Raw genomic sequence first — 17,755 nt, 5'->3', positions numbered from 1 at the left:
TACATGGAAGGTTTGTAAATCAGACAATCTGGGCAACACCTGCCCTGTACTTCATCACCTATTTTCGGGTAAATAAAAGACAAACCAGGTTTTGGTTCCTGAGTTATAGATCTATGAAATAGCTTTCCATAAAGCCTTGGATCACTTAAACCGGAGCTCTATATAAAAAGATATGAAGAAAACACTAATAGTTGTCTAGCGTAAAAACGAGTTTAGTAACTTACCACAAAAGAGATGAGCAACTTGAGCTTCACCAAGAGCGAATTTTGCTGGTTGGTTTAGTGAAAATTTATGATGGTTTTCATGGAGTTTTTCAGGTGATAAGAAGGAGAGAGAGAGAGATGGGGTTTTCTTTGACATTAAGGACTGAAAATGAGATGAGGTTATGAAAAAGCATGTCACAAAAGTAATATAAAAACTTTGGATAAATATGAAAAATGTGGTTGCCCAACCTACTAAATATCTTTAGATAAATACGAAAGGGTGGCAGCCCAAAACCTTAATTATATAATGTATTTAATAATAATTCATCAAAATAATATTAAGTGTTACACATAGCAACACCATGGAACTTCTTTGTCAATATTAACACAACGTAAAGTAAGAAATTTTCATGTATTGTCAATTTCACGTTTAGCAAAATGCGAAGTAAAAAATATTTCCTCATTATAAAGATACTCAATCGAAAATGCAAATATTAATAAAAAAATTTGGGGGTGTTACAACTCTCTCCCTCTTAAATAAATTTCATCACGAAATTTACCTTGTACTAGTCCCGAAACAAATGTGGATATTGAACTCGCATATCATCTTCTCACTCCCAAGTAGCTTCTTCGCCAAAATGATTTTTCCAAAGAACTTTCACTCAGGGGATGCTCTTGTTTCTAAGCTCTTTTAACTCACGCGCTATGATTTGGATTGGTTCTTCTCCATATGTCAAATCAGAATTGACTTCAATAGATTCAATAAGAAGAACCTGAGATGGATCTGAGTGGTATCTTCTAAGCATATAAACATGGAAGACGTTGTGGATCTTGTCTAACTCTGATGGAAGAGCTAGTTTATAAGCAACTGAGCCAACTCTCTCATGCACTTCATAAGGTCCAATAAATCGAGGACTAAGTTTACCTTTTTAGCCAAATCTCATAATCTTCTTCCATGGAGAAACTTTTAAAAATACCTTATCACCCGCTTTATACTCAATTTCACGCCTCTTAAGATTATCATAAGACTTTTGTCTGTCTGAGGCAATTTTTAAGCGATCCTTGATGATTTTTACCTTATCTTCAGTTTGTTGCACAATCTCAAGACCCACCAATTTTCTTTCACCAACCTCGTTCCAACAAAGAGGCGTTCTACATTTTCTCCCATATAAAGCTTCATAAGGAGGCATGCCTATACTTGATTAGTAGCTATTATTGTAAGCAAATTCTATCAGGGCTAAGTGTTTGTCCCAACTACCCTCAAACTCAATAATGCAGAGGCTCGAAGCATATCCTCCAAGATTTGTATTACCTTCTCAGACTGGCCGTCTATTTGTGGATGGAAAGAGATACTAAAATTCAACCTGGAACCCAAAGCTTCTTGCAAGCTAGACCAAAATCTGGATGCAAACCTTGGATCTCTATCAGACACAATATAAATAGGGATTCCATGCAGCCTCACAATCTCATTAATGTATAATTCTACCAAACGCTCCAGTGAGTAGTCCATTATGATTGCCAAGAAATGAGCACTCTTAGTTAGTCTATCTACAATGACCCAAATTGCATCATGATGCCTTTGAGTGCGTGGAAGTCCAGAAACAAAGTCCATCGTTATCCTTTCCCATTTCCAATCAGGTACTGACAAGGATTGTAGTAGACCAGCTGGGACTTGATATTCAGCTTTTATTTGTTGACATACCAAGCATTTAGAAATAAACTCTGCAGTGTCTTTCTTCATACCACTCTACCAATAGTGCTCCTTGATGGTCTGATACATTTAGTACCTCTAGGATGCATTGCATAAGGTGAACTATGTGCTTAAATCAAGATCTGCTTCCTCAATTCATCATCATTAGGAACACACTACCTATTTTATAAAATAAGGTATCATCTTTATTCAATGTAAAATCTGATTCTCTTCCATTTTGGACTTCTTCAACCCGTTTCACAAGCTTCTCATCTAACTTCTATGATTCTTGGACCTGCTCAAGTAAGACTGGCTTGACTTGAAAATTTGCAATGATAGAACTATTAGAATTAAATGAAATACAAACATTCATGGCTCTTAATTCAAGAAGCAAAGGCAAAGGACTTAGAGTTAAACTTGCAAGGGAATTGAGACTCAACACATTTTCAACCACATTGGCTTTATCAGGATGATAATCAATCGTGAAATCATAATCTTTGATGAGTTCAAGCCATCTATGTTGTCTCAAGGTTAACTCTTTTTGTGTACCCAAGTACTTCAAACTCTTGTGATCAGTAAATATGTAACACTTATCCCCATACAAGTAATGCCTCTAAATTTTTAAGGCAAAAACAATGGCATCAAGTTCAAGATCGTGAGTGGGATAATTCAACTCATGCGATTTCAACTTTCGAGAGGCATACGCAATTACTTTCCCTTCTTGCATCAAAACACAACCCAAGCGATGGTGAGATGCATCACTGTATACCACATAATCTTTCCCTTCAGTTGGAAAAGAAAGTATTGGAGCTTGTGTCAACAAGGATTTGAGATTTTCAAAGCTCTCTTGACACTTGTCATCCCACACAAATTTGGCATCTTTTCCCAAAAGTTTGGTCAAAGGAGAAGTTATAATAGAGAAGCCCTTCACGAACATCATATAGTATCCTGCTAAACCCAAGAAACTTCTGATCTCAGTTCGAGTTTTAGGAGGTTTCCAATCAACAATAGCTTGAATCTTTCTAGGATCAACCTTCACACTTTCAGCTGATACAATATGCCCAAAAAATGCCACTTCACTCAGCCAAAATTCACTTTTGGAAAGCTTCGCGTAGAGTTGCCTCTCTTTCAGAATTTGCATGATAATCTGGAGATGCTTATCATGATCTTCTCTATTCTTGGAATAGACTAAAATTTCATCAATAAAGACCACCACAAATTGATCAAGGTAAGGCTTGAATACACGGTTCATTAGATCCATAATGCAGCAGGAGCATTTGTCAACCCAAATGGCATTACCAAAAATTCATAATGTCCATACCTAGTCCTAAAAGCAGTTTTAGGAATATCTTGCTCCCTCACACATAACTGATAATATCCAGACCTCAAGTCAATTTTTGAGAACAAGCCGGCACCCTTCAGCTAGTCAAACAAGTCATCGATTCTAGGCAATGGGTATTTGTTCTTGATTATTGCCTTGTTTAGCTGTCGGTAATCAATGCAAAGCCTAAGAGTGCCATCTTTCTTTTTCATAAATAAAATAGGAGCTCCCCAAGGCGAAATACTGGGACGAATAAAACCTTTCTCAAGAAGTTCTTGCAATTGAACCTTCAACTCTTTCAATTCAGCTGGAGCCATTCTATAAGGAGTGATAAAAATAGGAGTAGTTCCAGGGACAAGCTCTATAGGAAATTCAATCTCCCTTTTTGGAGGCAAACCAGGAAGATCATCAGCAAATATATCAGTAAAGTCGCACACGGTTGGTATATCCTTAAGACTTGGACTCCCCAATCGTGTATCGACTATATGAGCAATATAGGCATCACAACCTTGAAAAATCATCTTCCTTGCCAAGACTGCAGAAATAATATTAGATTTCAATGATCTTTCTCCTTGAACTATTATGTGTGAGTATGCAGGAGTTCTAAAAGTCACTTGCTTCAACCTAAAATCAACCAATGCATGGTGCCTATAGAGCCAATCCATACCAACAATAACATCATAATCTTTAAAAGCATTTCAAGCAAGTCTACAGGTAAGACCAGATTTTGAATCATGAATGGTCAATCTCGGTAAATCATGTTAACAACAGCCTGATGACCTAATGGACTCATGACTAGCACATCAAAGTCAAGTCTCACAGATTTAACAGTATCAGGAAATGTAAGTGATGGGCAAACAAAAGAGTGCGAAGATCCAGGATCAAATAATATAACAATAGATATGCCAAATAAGTGAAATTTACCAACAACCATGTCCGGGCCATCTTGGTCATCCCTTTGTCTCATAGCATAGACTCGTGCAATAGATCTTGACCCACTAGCCTGATTAGCTGCACCCGAACCCGCTGCTTGCACATTTCTAGGTCTTGCACCGCTATTAGCTTGAGAATGCTTTTGAACTGAGCCCTCTGTATGTGTATAAGAAAGAAAATTAGGATTAGGAAAATCCTTCACTTTATGATCCAGACTTCCTCAATTAAAACAAGCAACATAAGCTCTTCTACAGGCACCATAGAGATTCTTCTTGCGCTGTGCACAAGTAGGTGTATAAGTTTTGCCTTGAACATACCTTGGAGTACTAGCAGTAGAGAAATTTGGTTTATTCTGCTTGTGATATGATGACTTCTGTGCACTTTCAGTCTTGGAATAGTCAAACTTTCCTTTCTTGGATGGACCGCCAAAATCTGAATTACCCCTCCTAAACCTGTTTTCTCTTTTACTAGCTTCTCCCTTGTCAATTCTTTCCCAAGTAAGAGCAGTTGGAATTAGCTTGGAAAAATCCTCAAGTTGCAAGATTGCCACAGACTTTCGAATGTAACCATTCAAACTTTCTTCAAATCTTCTACACTTGTCTCTTTCACCATCAATAATACCACCAGCATAGCGAGAAAGCTTGACAAATTTTTGTTGATACTCTGCAATAGACATACTCCCTTATCTTAAATTCAAAAACTCTTTTTTCTTAGCATCACAATAATAGATAGGGGGGGACATATTTCGCACGAAATGCTTTCACAAAGTCGTCCCAAGTCACCACCGGAGGTTTTGCTTTTGCATTTGGCACACTTACCTACCAATCATAGGCATCTTTTTTGTAAAAGAGAGATAACATACTTAAATTTTGCAACATTAGTACACTCTAATTGTTCAAAAACCATCTACATGCGCTCGATCCATTGTTCAGCTACCGTGGTATCAGTAGTAACTTCAAATTCAAATCCAACCATTTTCCTCATCTTCTCAAAATTCATTTCACTAGTTTCTGACATTGTCCCAACCAAGTGACGAAATAACTCAGCCATCTGCTGAAATGGAGGAGTCATAATAGGAGTACTATGACTCATTGCTCTTGGATTATTGCGCACTTCATTTTCACTAACACGATGATGATTTAATTTAGGCAAGGGTACCTCATCTCCTTCCTGGAGGTGAGGTGGAGCATTATAATGGGCATGACTTTCATCAACGGATTCAATAACTCTATTCGAAGAAGAGGCCATACTAAAATTCCTATAAAAGATAAGATCACACTGCATTAGGGACATGTACATGATGCATATGCACAAGGAATACATCAAATTACATTAAACAAGTATGCAAAAATTTATAATCTCCAAGTCATTTTCAATAAAGAAAATAACAAAACATATTAGGTACGATCACAACAAAAATACAAGAATCACAAACCTAGGCTCTGATACCAAAACTTGTAGCAACCCCGTTGGGAGGGTGCTACTTACAAAACAAATCTAATTTACTACTTACAACATTAAGAAGATATTAATTAAAAAAATATTCAGAATAATTTAGTAGCGGAAATAGGCCCATGCGATGAGGTCCAAAGTGCAATATTTTTATTTTTGAAAATACTCTTCATATTTTTTTTAAAAAATGAAATACAATGTCAAAATATCAACATAAGGTGATATAACCCTTCTTGAATAATAAACACATTAAAACAACTTCCTAACAAAATTATACTTTTATTCAACATCACTGCAAGTTTGTATTGTGCATAAATTTCAAACTATCGGGTATAAAAAAGAAAGCTAGTTTTCTCCTTTGTACATATTTACAAGACAAAGTATAAATTCAGCATATTATAAGACTTGAGTTATTAACACACCCTAAAACAACAAAATAAGTTACCAAATTCAAGTTACAAGATTTTGGTCTTAAGATCCAACAAGCCTCCAAATAACATACATAAGTGTGACATATATATCATGTACATGTCCTAAAACTATACAAAACCATAGTGCATATGCAAATGTGATCTCCATAAGTGCTCCCAAAAAGACTTCATAAGGCTGTCTTCAAATGTTATCCCGTACATTACCTACGATAGAAAACAACTATCTCTAAGCATAAAGCTTAGTTGCGTATAAACTTTAGGCTTAGAGCCATTAACTTTCTCCAATTTCCATTTTTAGTCATAGGTAGCTCAAATGAAACATAATTTAAAACAAGTGAACAAATATATCAAAAGTATCAAGTATCAACCCTTGAAGTGTTTCCAAATATCAATAACAATGTTCAAGATTCAAGAGTTGAGAAAGCATATACTATCAATCCAAAACAAGTTTGTCAAATATCCATTTTTTGCCCAATATGTACGTCATTCCATCACACTAAACAAAATCGGATATCAAGATGGACCGAAGCCCCAAATCAAGTAGGGTCAAAACTAAATAGTCAAGAGAATCAAGAACCATATTAAAAATGGCTTCCTAGTTCGTGCTTAACACTGACAAGTTTCATAATTTAAGACGAACTACAATTCCAAAGTCAAGATGGCAAAAGATCCAAATCAAGAGGCATGCCAAGATGAGTGACAAAGTCACTGCCACAAGAAGGACACAGTCCCAATAAGAATGCAAAATGATCAAACAATCCGTAAGAGTGGGCGATTTAGCAAATATCTTGCAATACTTGATATAACACGAATACAATGCTATTAATTGAAGACAAGAAAAACAAAATATCAGGTTATTTCAAAATATTCCAGCAACTAAAAAGAGTACAAAGTTTATACTGAAAACTTGGTGTTTTACCACAAATCAGTTCAACCACAACTTGAGGACGTTCGAATCGTCTACGCCATAGACAAACCAAATCCGTCTACTTCCTCAAATACTTCCCCTTAGATTTTACAAGGGTATATATACCTTAAATACATAATCAAATATCTATACAAGTTCAGTGATTTAACATATTAAACTAAACATGATATAGGTGAAAATTACCCAAAATGTTTGAAACAGAAATTCTGAACAGTATCATTGTCTCGTGTCGTGACTCTGATTTAAGATGAAAAAGGACAAACTAGACGGTGTGGTCTTATTTACAGTTGTATATATTTGTCTTAGCGTTTCAGAACGTCTTGAATCACCCCCATATCAATTTTGTACAAAGATTTATGCTAAAATTACTAACAGTAGTACATGGAGGGTTTGTAAAACAGAAAATCTGGGCAGAACCCACCCTGTACTTCATCACCTATTTTCGAGTAAATAAAAGACAAATTAGGTTTTGGTTAATGAGTTATAGATCTATGAAATATCTTTCCAGAAAGTCTTGGATCACTTAAACCGGAGCTCTATATAAAAAGATATGAAAAAAACATTAATAGTTGTCTAGTGTAAAAACGGGTTTAGTAACTTACCACAAAAAAGAGGAGCAACTTGAGCTTCACCAAGAACGAAATTTGCTGGTTGGTTTACTGAAAATTTATGATGGTTTTAATGGAGTTTTTCAGGTGATAAGAAGGAGAGAGAGATGGGGTTTTCTTTGGCATTAAGGACTGAAAATGAGATAAGGTTATGAAAAAGCATGTCACAAAAGTAATATAAAAACTTTGGATAAATATGAAAATTATGGTTGCCCAACCTACTAAATATTTTTAGATAAATACAAAAGGGTGGCAGCCCAAAACCTTAATTAGATAATGTATTTAATAACAATTCATCAAAATAATATTAAGTGTTACACATAGCAACACCATGGAACTTCTTTGTCAATATTAACACAACCTAAAGTAAGAAATTTTCATGTATTGTCAATTTAACGTTTAGGAAATGCAAAGTAAAAAATATCTCCTCATTATAAATATTCTCAATAGAAAATGCAAATATTAGTGAAAAACTTTTGGGGTGTTACAGTTCATGGATTCTTTGACTCAGATTGGTTTATTTCCAGCAGACCCTACCACATCTCAGGCGGGAGGGGGAGCACATACCCCTACCGCTCAGACTCCAAGGCACGCAACTGCCGTATATCGGACCCCGGGCGCACTGCTTGTGAGCGGAGCTCAGCCAGTTACAACAACCATACCTGAGCCCATACCAGTTGCGGCCGGCGATCGGTATAGGCTATTGGACAGATGGACCCGACTACAACCTCCTATCTTTGGAGGTGAGCGACATGAGGACCCCCAGGACTTTATTGAGCGGTGCAGGGACAGACTGCACAACATGAGGATATTAGAGTCTCATAGGGTGGATTTTACTACTTTCTAGCTGGAGGCGGGGCCCGTAGATGGTGGCAGTCTTATCTTCTTGGCAGACTAGAAAGTTCTCCTCCCATGACTTTGGACCAGTTCACACGCCTCTTCTTGGATAGATATATTCCACCCTCTCAGAGGGAAGAGTTGCGATTTCAATTCGAGCAGCTCCAGCAGGCCCATATGTGAGTGACCGACTATGAGGCAAGATTCTCTAAGTTGTCTCGTCATGCACTTATGATACTTCTGACCGATACAGAGAGAGTTCAGAGGTTTGTTGCAGGATTGCACTCTACCAACCATGTTATTATGGACTGAGAGGTTGATATGGGGACTTCTTACGAGCTAGATGTAGAGATAGTTTGGAGGATCGAGGGCGCACATCATCATGCTCAGGAGCAGGCTACGAGGGATATGCGGTTACGATTTTCGGAGAGTTCAGTGGAGCCCCGACTGGGGGGCAGGGGTCAGTTTGTGAGAGCTCAGTCTAGCAGGCCTATATATCCAGTACCGCCGCCTCCTCGGAGTGCTCCAGTGCGACCTTATTTCAGTGCCATGCCAGAGAGTTCTTACCGTCCGCCCTCTATTCAGGGATCCTCCAATGGGTATTCAGGCCATCAGGGTCAGGCTTCCGGTCAGTAGTCCGCCTTCTGAGAGGTTGTTATGAATGTGGGGATCCTGACCACATGAAGAAGTTTTGTCCTAGACTTTGGGGCAAGGCAGTGCAGCAGGGACACCAACCTATGATTACAGCACCAGCTGCTATACCGACCGTCCGGCCCCCCAGCCGCCTAGAGGCGGAGGGCAGGTGGGTAGGGGTTGTCTTAGAGGTGAAGGTTAGACAGGAGGATGCCAGTCAGGTGGCGTTCCAGCTAGATTCTATGCTTTTCCAGCTATACCAGATGCAGTGGCCTCAGATGCCGTGATCACATGTATTATTTTTGTCTACGGTAAGGATGCTACGGTACTATTTGATCCAGAGTCTACCTATTCGTATGTTTCATCTTTATTTGCTCATTTCCTGGGTGTTGCTCGAGAGTCCTTTGGTACTCCCGTTTATGTGTCCACTCAAGTGGGCGATTCTGTTGTTGTGAAACGAATCTACCAGTCCTGCATTGTTACTTTCTGTGGTTATGAGACCCGAGCAAATCTTTTGTCGCTTGATATGACCGACTTAAGGTCATCCTGTACATGGATTGGTTATCTCCATATCACGCCATCCTTAATTGCCATGACAAGACTGTTACCTTGGCAACGCCAGAGTTGCCTAGATTGGAGTGGAAGGGTTCATCTGCCAGTACTCCTAGTCGGGTTATCTCTTTTCTGAAGGCTCGACACATGGTCGAGAAGGGGTGCTTGGCTTATCTAGCCTATGTTCGGGATACTACCACAGAGACTCCGGCGATTGATTCAGTGCCCGTAGTCCGGGAGCTCTCTGATGTGTTTCTTTCTGATCTTCCAGGCATGCCACCATATCGTGATATTGATTTTTGAATTGATTTGGCACCAGGTACCCAGCCTATATCTTTTCCACCGTACCGCATGGCTCCGACAGAGCTGAAGGAGCAGCCTGAGGAGTTTCTAGCAAAAGGGTTCGTCATACCGAGTGTATCGCCTTAGGTGCACCAGTGTTATTTGTGAAGAAGAGGGATGGAACCATACGGATGTGCATTGATTACCGCCAGTTGAACAAAGTTACCATTAAGAACAAGTACCCATTATCACGTATTGATGACTTATTTGACCAGTTGCAGGGTGCTAGGGTGTTCTATAAAATCAACTTGAGATTGAGGTACCATCAATTGAAGATTCGGGATCCCGATGTCCCGAAGATGGCTTTCCAGACCAGATATGGCCATTATGAGTTTTTAGTGATGTCCTTCGGCTTGACTAATGCCCCGACGAAATTTATGGATTTTATGAACATGGTGTTCAGGCCGTATATTGATTCATTTGTCATTGTCTTCATTGATGATATTTTGATCTATTCGCGTAACATGGAGGAGCACGAGCAGCATCTGAGAGTGGTACTTCAGACATTGTGGGAGAATAAGCTATATGCTAAGTTCTCCAAGTGTGAGTTCTGGCTAGATTATGTGGAATTCTTGGGATATGTTGTATCGGGCGAGGGTATTAAGATTGATCCCAAGAAGATCGAGGCAGTTCAGAGTTGGCCTCGTCCTACCACAACGACTGAGATCAGGAGCTTCCTGGGGTTAGCAGGTTATTATCGTCGGATTGTGGATGGCTTCTCATCTATTGCAGCTGCTTTGATGAGATTGACCCAGAAGGGTGCTCTGTCCCGATGGTCCGACGATTGTGAGGCAAGCTTTCAGAAGCTCAAGACCGCCTTGACTTCATCACCGGTGTTAGTGTTGCCTTCCGGTTCAGGGATATATACTATGTATTGCAATGCTTCACGAGTTGGATGGGGTTGTGTATTGATGCAGGAGGGGCGAGTTATTGCGTATGCTTCACATCTGCTGAAGACCCACGAGAAGAATTACCACATACACGATTTGGAGTTGGCCACAATTGTTCATGCTCTTAAGATCTTGAGGCATTATCTATATAGGGTGTCCTGTGAGGTTTACACCGATCATCGCAGCCTACAACATTTGTTCAAGCATAGGGATCTCAATTTGAGGCAGCGCAGGTGGCTTAAGTTACTGAAGGATTATGATATTACCATCCTTTATCATCCGGGCAAGGCGAATGTAGTTACAGATGCCTTGAGCAGAAAGGTGTAGAGTATGGGTAGTTTCATATTCATTTCAGCGGATGAGAGGCCACTAGCTTTGGACATTCAGTCCTTGGCTAACAGACTTGTGAGGTTGAATATTTCAGAGCACAGTCGAGTTCTTGCATGCGTCATTGCCCAGTCTTCATTATTCGAGCAGATCAAGGCTCGCCAGTTTGATGATCCGTACTTGTTGGTTCTCAGAGAGACGGTACTACAGGTCCAGGGAGGTTACTATCGGTGAGGATGGTGTTTTGTGACTTCAGGGTCGCCTATGTGTTCCTAATGTTGATGGCTTGATGGAGAATATCTAGAGGAAGCACAAAGTTCTCGATACTCTATTCATCCAGGTGCTACGAAGATGTATCGCGACCTGAGGCAACATTATCGGTGGCGTCAGATGAAGAAGGACATAGTTAAGTATGTTGCGAGGTGTCTAAATTGCCAGCAGGTCAAGTATGAGCATCATAGGCCAGGTGGCCTACTTCAGCGGATGACTATACCAGAGTGGAAATGGGAGTGCATTACTATGGACTTCGTAGTTGGGTTGTTGCGGACCTTGCGAAAGTTTGATGCAGTTTGGGTCATTGTCGACAGGTTGACCAAGTCGGCACACTTCATTCTGGTTGTGACCACGTATATTTCAGAGAGGTTGGCCCGGATTTATATCCAGGAGATAGTTCGGTTACATGGTGTGCATGTTTCCATCATATCAGATAGAGGCCCTCAGTTTACTTCACATTTCTAGAGGGCAATATAGAGTGAGTTGGGGACCCGGGTAGAGCTCAGCATAGCTTTTCAACCGTAGACCGACGGGCAGTCGAAGCGGACAGTTCAGATCTTGGAGGACATGCTCAGAGCATGTGTGATTGACTTTGGAGGGCAATGGGATCAGTTCTTGCCTTTGGCGGATTTTGCTTACAACAACAGTTATCAGTCCAGTATCGAGATGGCTCCATTTGAGGCTTTATATGGTCGGCGATGTAGTTCACCCATCGAATGGTTTGAGCCCGGCGAGGCTAAGTTATATGGTACTAATTTGGTGAAGGATGCCTTGGAAAAGGTAAAGTTGATTCAGGAGCGACTTCGCACAGCACAGTCCAGACAGAAGAGTTACGCGGATCAGAAGGCGCGTGATTTATCATTTATGGTGGGCGAGAAGGTTCTCTTGAAAGTCTCGCCGATGAAGGAAATCATGAGTTTCGGGAAGAAGGGCAAGTTGAGCCCAAGGTTTATAGGCCCATTTGAAGTGTTGAGACGAGTTGGGGAGGTTGCTTATGAACTTGCTTTCCCTCCTAGTCTATCTAGATTTCATCCAGTTTTCCACGTATCTATGCTCCAGAGGTATCATGCCGACATGTCACATATGTTAGACTTCAGCACGGTTCAGTTAGATGAGAGCCTAGGTTATGAGGAGGAGCCAGTTGCCATTGTTGACAGGCAGGTCTGCCAGTTGAGGTCCAAGACAATTTCTGCAATAAAAGTTCAGTGGAGAGGCCAGCCAGTTAAGGAGGCAACTTGGGAGGCCGAGGAGGACATGCAGAGCAGATATCCACACTTATTCGACACTTCGGGTATGATTCTAGACTCGTTCGAGGACGAATATTTGCTTAAAAGGTGAAGAATGTAACGACCCAACCGGTTGTTTTGCATTCTAGAACCCTGCTCCCCTAAATAAGACTCCCCGTATGTGGTCTTACTATTTTATGACTTACAGGGATGGCCAGTTCGAGATTTGGAAGGGTTCTGATTGAAATCGGAACACTTGGTCCTTAGTTTGGCTTTAAAAGGCTAAGTTTGACTTCAGTCAAAGTTTTGAGTAAACGACATCAGAATCAAGATTTGAAGGTTCCAATAGGTTTGTATGATGATTTTGGACTTGGGCATATGTTCGAATCGGGTTTTGGACGACTCGGGAGGGTTTTGGTGCTTAATAGTGAAACTCACTATTTGAAGGTTTTAAAGTTCTTTAAATTTGTTTTGGAGTAGGTTTTTGTGTTACCGAGGTCCTTTTGGAATTCCGAACCTGGGAATAGTTCTGTATGGTGATTTAAGACTTGCACGTAAAATTTTGTGTCATTCCGAGTAGTTTAAATATGTTTTGGCGTGCTCGGAGTAAGTTGAAGAACTTGAAGGTCCTAAGTCGATTCAATTTGGTTTGAGGTTCGATTCTTAGTTTTGATATTTTTTTATGCATTCCAAGGGTTCGAGCAAGTTCGTTTTATTATTTCAAACTTGTTGGTACATTCGAACGGGACCTCGGTGGCCCAGAATGCCATTCGGACGATGCGCGGATTGAGTTAAGACTCAATAGGGCTGCTGGTGCACCAGTTCTGGTGTGCCCGCACCTGCGAGCTTTGGGCCGCAGGTCCGAGCTAGCAGGTTCATGGGTTGGGTCGCAAAAGAGGCTTTGGAACGTCTAGCCATGGATCACAAATGCGGGTTTTCGTGTGCACTTGCGCGATTGGGGAGGACGCAGAAGGGGCTCAAGCCGCAGGAGCGGCACGCTTGCCGCAGAAGTGGGACCGCAAAAGCAAAAATCCCGTCTGCAGAAGCGGCCCTCGCTAGGCTTAAGCAACTCCGCAGAAGCGGACCTAGAACCACAGGTGCGGTACCGCAAATGCGGCGGAGGCACCGCAGGTGCGAAAAACGCTGAAGGCAGAACTTCATTTAAGTCGGGGTTGAGCATTTGGGGTTCATTTATTGCACTTCTTGGGGCGATTTTGGAGCTAGTTAGAGAAGGATTTTCACTAGCTATTTGAGGTAAGCAATTTCATCTAATGTGAGTTAAATACATAGTTTATAGATAGATTTTAACATGTAAATTAGTGAAAATTATGGGTTTAGATGAAAAACCTAGGTTTTTGATAAAAATAAGATTTAACCACGAAAATGGTTATGGAATTTAGTAAAAATTATATATATGAGTTCGTGAGATTATAGGTAACAACTTTCTTTGAAATTTTTCGGAATCCGGGAATGTGGGCCCGGGGATGAATTTTAGGAATTCTTCAATTGGGATTTGGTAATCACTTTAATAGCTAGTATATGAACTTTTGAGCACGTATTGATTATTTTATGTAACATTTGACTAGTTTCGAGTCGTTTGGCACCGAGTTGAGGGTTTAAATCACAGCTGTGGACCAGAAAGTAAGCTTTGAGATGAGGTAAGTCTCTTGCTTAACCTTGTAAGAGGGAACTCTTCCTCTTAGGTGTATCTTTGTTGTGAATGATATGCGTGGGGAGCTAAGTACGCACTAGGTGATGAGAGTCCATGTGTAGCTATATTTTATGTGATGTTCAGGTAGTCTTAGGCTTACAACATGCCTTGTCTGCATTGTTATGTTGTTTATGCACATTAACTGCTTTGAAATGAGTTGAGATTAAGGATTTAAATATTTAAAGTCTCTCGTTTGGATTTCTTGTGTTTGGAAAGAATTGAAGGATTTTATAAGAACTCTAATAATTTTATGTTCATTCGCGTCGCAAGAATTTCCGCGAGCGAGGTAAACTTTCCTCTACTCTCATGGGAGTGGGTCGTTCACCTCGGCAGGTTAATAGATACATCTACGGTTTGTATCGTTCGACCCTCGGTAGTGCATAGTATATTTCTGGATAGGGCCGTACGACCTCGGCATAAATCGTGCGTGATAATACTCGGAGCCTAACTTTTACTTGATATTAATTTATGGCTTGAGCGGTTATTATTATTTAAAGGACAAGAATTGATTCAAAATTATTATTAGTAAAGGGAGTTATTATTCACTGCTAGTTACTGTTGGTATTAATTACTTACATAATCTATGCTTATTTATGATTTTCGTATTTTATTTATATCACATAGTAAGTGTCGATGTCGACCCCTTGTCACTACTTCTTCGAGGTTAGACTTGATACTTACTGGGTACATGTTGTTTATGTACTCATGCTATACTTCTACACTAATCGTGCAGGATATGAGGCAAGTGCATCTGGTGGACATATTGGCGCACAACCCCGTTACCCGGAGGCCTAGTGATGAGCTGCATCCTGAGTCGTTCTGCAACACCTACGGCCTTTAGTTTTTACTTATTCTCTGTCTATGTTATTTCAGACAGTAGTTAGAGTTTTGTAAATTCTACTAGTGCTCAGACACTTGTGACACCATTTCTTGGCACACACTCTAGTAGACTTTGCGGTTTTGGGGTACTTATATATTTATGTTGTATTCAGTGTTTTCATTTTTACCATCGACACTCTATTTCTCAAATTTCTAAACAAATGGGATTTAATTACTTAGAAATTGGTTAAAACAAGAAATCACGTAGTAACTTCATCATAGGCTTGCCTAGTGGCGACGTTAGGCGCCATCATGACCTATAGGAGAAATTGGGTCGTGACACTATGAATAACTATAGGCCGATACATATGATTTTAATGAATGAAATTATATATTGGCTATTATATAAACGGTCACTATAACTATGAATCACAACGATGTAATTAGCATAGGCCATATGACTATAACCTTAGTCAATGGACCTATATGCTTGCTACAAATAACTATAGGCCGATACGTATGACCTTAATGAATGAAATTATATATTGACTATTACATAACCGGTCAATATAACTATGAATCACAACGATATAATTAACATAGGCCATATGAATAAATCCTAAGTCAATGGACTTATATGATTTCCATAGGCCGATACGTATGACTGATCACGCCCAACTATGCCTTGTAAAAAGGACTTAGCGGTCATTGCAAATATATTTCGGTTAATAAGTCCCATGTCGAGTCCCACAGGGAATTAACCTATTAAACACAGCTACTAGACTCGCACCAATTAAAGCAATCAATCTTCAAAAATATTTAAGTAACAAATTTGATGTTTACTAACTAAATATCACGTAATGAAAATGCAATAATTAATAACTAACTACGAACGGGTTGTAGAAAAGAATTGAAATGATCTAAGGTTATGATTTCCCCTATTGTCGGAATCCTTTCCCCTACGTTTTCTATAAATTTGCCTAAGTCTTCTCTACTGATCATGAATGTTCTGAGTGTTGTAATTCTCTCCCGAGTAACTACTATAATTTACTAGACATATTCTCCCGAATTATGCTAGCTGGCATTAAGTACGGCTCACTCGGATTGCACCAAGGTTTTGTTATCCCTAATCCCACCTTTAAACCCCCCGTATTGATCCCTCATATACGTTAGGAGTGATGTTGTTCAACAATTACCTAAATATGCACTCTCTCCCGAGTAATACACGTTAAATAGGCACAGTCGATTGAGGGCCCTTCAATCAACAACAATAATAATATAGTTGAACAAATAGAGAAAATACTACGACAAATCTATATTAACGTAACAGGAAAATCATCCTCCAATAGGTTCCATCAAAACTCTAGATTAAGAGTTTAGCTATTCATACTCATAGTCACAATATCTCAGATGTTTTGTATAATTAAATTACAAAGTAAAGATGAAAGGATGTAGAAATCAATATTTCTAAGTCCCAACGGTTGTTTCACGAGCTATCCTTGCCTCCAGTTGCAAAAACTCCTCCAAAAGTGGCGTTTTATGTCTATTTATATGTGTAGGAAAAGACCTAAATGACATAGGCCAAGCCCTAGTCAAACCAGGAGACGAAATAAGCCTTCAAAGTTCGGAGTGTGCACGCCTCGGACCTCGCCTCGCGAGCATGACCTCGCGCCAGACCTGGCGTCGCCAGCCTTAACGCAAGGTGGACCTCGCCTCCTGCCTCGCCTAGCCTGCTCCCTCGCGAGCTAAAAGCCTTGCCCAGCTACGTGATCTATTAAGCTTGCTTCGCCAGCCTTCTCATTTATCCGCTGCTCACTTATTTCTTTCTTCTTTTCAACTGTTTTCGAGCACGCTTTAGACTTTAATTATTCCTTTTTCTCTACTTTCATCTGCAATTCACCTACATATAAAATAGACTCCATGACGTGCAAATAAAGTGTAGTTTATCATTAAAGCATACAAAATGCAAGGCAAATAATGTACTAAAATATAGAATTATAGCCACACATCAATACCCCACACTTAAACATTGCTCGTCCTCGAGCAATCAAACTACACCTATAGACACAACCTTTTTAAGCAATTCCCTTAACTTATCACACCAAGAATCTTTAAAATAGTCTAAGCGCAAAGGTGTAACATCCTCACCTCAAGATTTGACTCATAAATACCATGCCTTATTCACAATTCACTTACTTACTCTAACATGGAGGTCAATGACATTTCTTTTCCTTTATGAATCACGTGCCCTCACCCAACAAAGAGCTTAGTTCCACACACAATGAATTTTAAGAACGTAGGAACTCAATATAGGAAAAATTCACTCGCTCTTAGAAATAACATTCATATGCCACAAATGATGCACCTTAGGCTTGCCCGTAGTGTAAGACTCTACTAATCGAGCTCATTCAGTCTAGGATCAAGTAGGACTTTAATTGGTTGTACTATAGGCTGCGGGTCGGATATGATACATTTGGATATGAGTGACTACACCTCCCTTAAGCACTTTAATACATATACTTTAATACTACAGCCCATACTTATGTTAAACCAGAATTCCACCTTCACTTCAATTTATA

At 39.8% G+C, this 17,755-nt stretch overlaps 1 pseudogene; it reads right to left on the bottom strand.

Moving 5' to 3' along the window:
• Window positions 1–1,132: 1,132 nt before the first annotated feature.
• Window positions 1,133–5,395, bottom strand: LOC138905537 (uncharacterized; annotated as a pseudogene).
• Between the last annotated feature and the right edge of the window lie 12,360 nt (window positions 5,396–17,755).

The sequence above is a fragment of the Nicotiana tomentosiformis genome, chromosome 2, assembly GCF_000390325.3.
Source record: "Nicotiana tomentosiformis chromosome 2, ASM39032v3, whole genome shotgun sequence".
NCBI classification, from domain to species: domain Eukaryota; kingdom Viridiplantae; phylum Streptophyta; class Magnoliopsida; order Solanales; family Solanaceae; genus Nicotiana; species Nicotiana tomentosiformis.
Note: the sequence above shows the minus strand (reverse complement) of the source record. Positions and strands in the feature narration are given on the sequence as shown.